The following is a 7,061-nucleotide window of genomic DNA, read 5'->3' as shown; positions in this document are numbered from 1 at the left end:
TATATATATATATATATTCCCATGGAAGGATGAAAATGTAAAACTAAATAAAAAACAAATTGTATCAGAAATTTTTTTAGTTCAACAATTTCAAAAGGTGATATATGAGATCATTGTATAAAGGGGGCAACTAAAAGATTAAGGTAATTATAAATACATATCTACTCAACATTTTAACATCTATTTATTAAAAGCATATTTCAAGCAATCATAATGGAGAAATTTTAACACATTAAATTCATAGTGCATTGATATTATACTTCCAGAGATAGTTTGATAATCTAGAGAGAATTCACAAGAAAACATTGGACTTGAAATCACATTTTAGACCAAGTAGCCTCAACAGAAATATGTAGAATACTCCATTAAAAACTAGGATCAATATTCATGTCTTTATTGTTCTAATTATTATCTACATCTGGTTAGATGTAATAAACCCAGCACACATCTCAGATTTTGTCTATGAGATATATAAAAAAAAAATAATAAAATAATAGTCAAATCACCAATGTAAGAATATTTAACATTCAATGAGATACTTTAATGTGTATATATGATATACAATGAAAAAGCAAGCTTACTAACCTATTTATCAATTTTTGCACTTATCATTCTTTAACTTACAGAAAAAAATGTTGCAATAATTTTGGTATCACATAGGTTGCACATTTACTCTAAAGCCATTTCTAGTTATTAATTTATGCATTGAATAGTTAAGACACTTTTATTTTAAAGTAATTTAAATTCATACTCTAATTAATGTGATTTACAATAAAGATAATAAATTTTTTCAACCATACTGAAGACTTCTAAAACTTCATTGAATCAATCACACTATTTGTCTTCACCCCTGGCAATAAGCAATACTTGATATCTTGAGCCAAGAGTTTGTTAAATCATTTTTATGAGACTTGAGGTCACTATTGTCTACTATTATCCTATCTACTAATTAGGTCTGTCTCTCCATATGTATTCTGTATGAAAAGTTGATGATTTGCACTTATTTAGCCAGGAAACATAAAGTAATGAGATGGCTAAGTTAAATTGCTTGAACCTAAAAGCAGCTGTTTCATGTCACATGAAATTGGTACATTTTTTAAAATTCAAAAATGCATCCAATGTTTCTTGAAATAGTAAAATTAAGCTGTGGTTATAGTTTAGTGTTAGCCTGCTTAACATGCAGAAGGCTCTTGTTAATAATCTCAGGCAGTGACACTAAGAATTAGGTAAATAAAATTTATTTATATTACTTGATATATATTTAAGCTTACAAACTGAAAATAATATCATTAAAAATATAATCATTAATTCCTTTCCATCAGGTAATTTTCTCCTCATTTAAGAATGACTTAGCTAGGAGGAATGGTACCATGTTGTTAATAATGCAGGCTGGAACACTTTGAGTTTCTAAAGTTGGTGTACACAATTTCAATTGGGAAAGAAGAAGAATCATATAATTAACTTAGTTAACTGAAAATGTGATACTCTTATTATATAGGGGCTTGAGTCTCACATCATTTCAGGAAAAGGCTGACTATTGTTATTAGTCTGTGGACATCCAAAAGCTTTGTAAAAGAGTTGGCACACAGGAAGGATAATGGATGACATGTAACTGACAGTATAAGAGGATGACTAAGTGGGGATCAAGGCATTGATCAGGTGAGCACGTGTAAAGGGTGATTTTATCGCTCAGTATTCCACTTTAGCAAAAACATACATGACACTCACTTGAGTAGCTCTATAGTAATGATCACATAAATGCATTGCTAGAACTGAGAAGATATTTTAGAAAGAAATATAATTTACTCTAATTATTCAAGCAACTCCATGGTAAGTACAATAGTTCTCATTCACCAGAAGAGTGGTAAGAAATAGGAAAAGATGTTGATAAATAGCTAGATTCAACCTTTCGGAAAGAAAGGATAGTGGCAAGCACAGAAATGAAACTTAGACAACGAATTTTGTTAGGTGGATGGTGAGTTAGGGATATACAGTTATCAGAGACTTAGAAGTGGAATATGTTGTCTGGTATACATGCTAATGTGGAACAGGCCCTAGGGAAGATGCCAAAGGAGATTTTAGAGACTTTAGAACACAGGGAGGAATGAGCACTTGAACATAGTGAAAGACATATAAGAGAGTCCACCAATGGGAAACAAGAAATGGATAGTACCATAGGGAGAGAACAAGAGAAAGAGGGAGGGATGGAGACAAAATGGAGGGAGGGAGAGAGAGAGGGTGAGAAAGAATGGGAGGAAGGGTAAGGGAAAGGAAGGATGGAAGGAAGGAAAGAAGGGAAAAAGAAGGAAGAAAAGTTATAAATGATGAAAATGAAGGCTATGAGCATATGTGTAAAGTCATAATTTGATGAGTATATCTATGGTTTTCAATATATTTTTATTTTTTTGTTCTGATTAAATTAAAACATAGTTATTATTTGCATATTGTCCCCTCATGCTCTTCATTCTAATCCCCTTCTATCCCCTCCAATTTTGCTTTTCTTTAATTACTCTGAATATTTTATCACTACAAGCATCAATTCTAGAGAAGTGTTGAGGTGATACACATACTAAGAGCCTATGAAGGAAGCTGGGAGGAATGAGTGTAAATGCATATTTTATGAATTTTATATTAGAAAATACATATGAATCAAGAGCCAGGCAGGGTAGTTTAGGCCTGAAAACCCAACATGTAAGAGACTGAGACTGGAGGATCATCTCAAATTGGAAATCTATCTGGGTTGCATAATAAGTTCTGGGCCAGCTACACACACACACACACACACACACACACACACACACACACACACACATTAGAGAGTAAATGGGAACGTAACATGTAATATAAAAGCTTCCATTTAGAATAGGAAATGCAGTTAAATTATCCATGATTCCTCATAACAACTCCAACACTACACTACAGATAATCCTTGGCAGTATAACCATACTTGTCTTAGAAGAGAGTCACCATTCTCAGCATTACTATTACTGCATGCTCATGCACAGTTTGTTCTATGCAAAGAAAAGGATAGCAACAAACACTGGACTTTAGGCTGCAAAGTTAAAAGTCAATGCTTTACTAAAGTTGTCTGCTCTGACAACTATTCCTTTGAGTTGTCTACTGTTTGGTAGACCTTTCTCCTGTGTGTCTGCCTGTCTGTCTGTCTGCCTGCCTGCTTTTTTTTTTTTTTTCTCATTCACAGAAACAATGATGATCCTCTATCTCAGAAAAGTCTGTAGTGGGTGCTATAGGAGTTCAAATCTTTATTTTACCTATTTCTATCCCTTTGCAAAACAGCACATTTTAATCTAAAGAATGGGCCAAGCATCTAATTTGCAGAAACTTTGCACACATTCACAGAAGTAAACTAAATATGCACCAAGCACTACTTTACAAAGCAATTTCTATACACAGAGATCCTGTGGTTCCACCTCCCCTATTGACTTTCATAAAAATAAAGGGCTAATATCACCAGCGGGCAAATTTTGTAAAATTACTCTCCAAGTGTTTCAACAAAACCTGCCAACACAACTCAAACTCAGACCTCTATACACTTTGCTTTGTGGCAAAGGGCCTCAATGGGACAAGCTGCCAGTCACACAGACGAAAGCCAAATTGTTCAGCAGATTTGAGAAGTGGACAGATGTTCTCCTGGGACGATTGGAGACAGGCACCGCCACATACATTTTCACTTGACGTGTTAACCAATATTCCCAGCCAATTATTCTGAGGCGACCAGCAGTTAATGAATGCAAAAGCAGGAGCTGGACTCATCACTCATAGCTCCCACACAGCCCCAAACTCCTGCCAGAGTGCTAAATTCCTCTTGGGCTCAGAAAGATGCAGAGTTCATTTGGGAGGCCTTTAGATATGTTCCCTGAGGCCTATATGGGAAAACCAAAAACTGATTATGATATGGTCATTGTGGACAAATAAATATGAGAAAAATACAAACACTGAGGGTATATACTTCAAAACATGGAACCTTAAAGAAAGAGTTTTTACATAGTAGAATGCATTTGGGGTCTCAAAGGTAATTTCCCTGAGGCAGAAGAATAGGGCAATAAAAACCAAAGCAGCTGGGCCACACTAGTGATGCAGTGTGATAACAGCTATTTAGCTAATTTGCAGCAGAAATATGATGTAATAAGACCTATCATCTTAATGGAAAATAAAAACACATGAAACAATATTACGTTGGCTACTTTTTATGGAGAGATGAAAGCAAAGAAGGCCAGCAGTTATAATCGTCTTCTTCCAAGCATTCGTTTGCATAAAGCTATTGTGCCTCCACACATGTTTTCTTAAGTAATGTAAACTTGAAGCTGTTACTAGGGAGATACGGAAGATAAAGGGATGTAAATTTGTTTTCAAGGAATTTGTAATGCTGAGCATCACTCTTGAGGGAGTGTTTTCTTCCTGGGGAAATGTTTGGAAGATCAAACATTGATACATATTTTAATATATATTTTGTATAAACCAGTCCTCCCAATAACAAAGTTTATTGAACAAAAATATCATAGGGGTAGAAAATACAGATTAACTCGTGAAATCTCTAAGACTGTAACATGTGCTTTTTAATAGAGATTGTTGCTTCCTCGGATAGTAGAAAGCTAACAGTCAATAAGGGACTCAAGAGGCTAAGTAGACAGTACAAAATCTGGAATGCTGCTTCTTTAAGTAAGGGATCAGATTCTAAGTAACCTCCATGAACACTCCCAACGACTGGAGACCAGCTATTCAAATGCATGACCCAAAGGGGAGACACTTTTCATTCAAATCATAGACAATTGCAAGTGTGAGAGAGAGAGGACAGAACCAAGTGACAAATGTGGAGACTGGGAAAGAGAAGGTAACTTCTTACCCTAGAGTGTAACTGAAGTACCTTATCATATGAGAAGCAATACTCCCAGAAAACAAAATTTGCTGTTAAGAACATCAGTATAGAATCAGTATTCTTTTCTCATGCAAGTATTTTATGTTAAAGTATTAAAGATTCCCAATAATGGTCTTTGATAGAGCCTTGTTCCTTCATTTCTCCAGACATTTACTGGGACCTAAAACAACACCATTAACTTTGTTTACTATAAAGATATCCTTCCTTGCATACTTGTGAATAAGACTTTTGCCTTATCAATTATGATCCTGTCAAGTACTCCTCTAGAAACATTCTTTTATTTTATTCAGGTTTCTTAGCAACTGTTTAAAGAGAATAACTTCAAAATCATACATTTGCCAATCATAAAGACAGGCTGCTGCTCTGACGGAAGCTCACATCTGTGAGCTTCGCTGTGCCTTTTGCCTTTCCTTCTCAGTTCTTCTTCACTTTTTCTTAGTATACATATTAAAAGGGTTTAAGCTACACTTCTACTTCATGCTGGCTATTTCTGAAATTATTTGTGCATCAAAGCCACAAATCCCACTTTTCCCTAACTCCAAGTGCCAAATGGCTAGAGGAACTCTTGTGAGTGATAGAGGAGAGATGTATCCCTCCAAAACTTCTCACATGAAGGCACATCTAAGACTTCTATCCCCACATCTTTAAGAATTGAAAAATGAAATTATATTATTTACAGCCCACACCATAATAATATAGCATGACAGTCTAAACAGACAGAGGCTCCAGGAGTGGAGACTAGATTTCAAGTCACTGAGTAGAACAGAGGAAGTAAACACGGACTAAGAATGAGTCAATGTTATTCCTAAAGTGTATGACCAAGATATCCTACTTAAAGAAATGCAATCATGCACTACATGCATGCCTGACTAAATGTGTAGCCCAGGCTGGTCTCAAACTTGTGATCCTTCTGCCTCTGCCTCCATCAGAAAATCATACTGGGGTGTGCCACCATAACTGGTGGCAGTTTTTCTTCATTCTAACTGTTTCCACATAACTACAAAGAGAGACCAAGATTTATTTTCAATTTAAAGTATAACTAGGCATCATAATTCTAGTTCAATCCTCTAAACTAATCTGCCTATCTCCCAGAGAAAATCATGGAGATACTTGCATTTTTCTATTAGTCTGTCTCTTTGGCTTTGCCTGCTCTGCCTTGAGGTTTCTCCAGACCCCTTATATCTGGTGACTCCTCTCTTCTGTTTTTTTCCCTCCTACCCTGTCTGGCAGAAGTCCAGTTCTAATCTATCTATTGCCTAGACATTGGCTTTTCCCGCTTTTATTGACAAGGTAGAGAATAATGGTGAACATTGCTGACACAAACTTGAGACTAGAGATTCTTGACGTAAGCATTACAATGCCATGTCCAGTTGGCAGCAAAATATGAGGGCATGTTTTATTTAAGTCAGAATTTAAATAAAACAATGATAAACTCTTCACAGAAGACATCCATACATGAGCCAGGATGCTTGTAGAAATTGGCAATGAATGTTCTAAATAGAAAAGATATTCCATTCAAGTTAGAAATATGCATGGTTGCATATGAATAGAAAGACAGACCTTTAACATCACCAATGACTTCTGAAAAAAAGAGTCAAAAGAGAAAGATGGAGGTATTTGATGAAGGTTCATAGTACACAATAAAATCATAAACTGCCATTTGAGGATATGGACAAACATTACATATCAGTGTCTGATCTTCAAATCACTGGTGTATTGAGAATAATATTGTATTTCCTAAGACAGAAAGGAAATGGTGCGAAGCAGCAGATGGGTGTCACCACTCTAACACTCATGGAATTAGTGACTTTTCCTGTTGCTGGAACCAAATAGCTACAAATAACTAACAAACAACGTAACTGAGGAGGGGCTTGATTTTTGCTTATAGTTTAGTGAAATGTAGCCCACAATGGCAAGACATTAATGTGAGCAGGCAGTTCCATGGTGTGTAAAGATAAGCACCAGTGACACCTTATCTTTTCATATCTTGCTGGAAAAGGAAATAAAGACCCATCAGGAAGCTGGAGAATAGAAAGGAAATGGGTCCAGGGTATAAAGCAACCTACTCTGTCCCTAGTGAACTGCTTCTTAAAGCTTCTATAACCATTGGAAGCAACATTACCTATTTAGGGACTAGGTAATTATCCATAAAGATACAGATATT

This window comes from Mastomys coucha, unplaced genomic scaffold (assembly GCF_008632895.1).
Source record: "Mastomys coucha isolate ucsf_1 unplaced genomic scaffold, UCSF_Mcou_1 pScaffold22, whole genome shotgun sequence".
In the NCBI taxonomy this organism is placed as follows: Eukaryota; Metazoa; Chordata; class Mammalia; order Rodentia; family Muridae; genus Mastomys; species Mastomys coucha.
The sequence above is the reverse complement of the archived record's forward strand: the minus strand, read 5'-3'. Positions refer to the sequence as shown.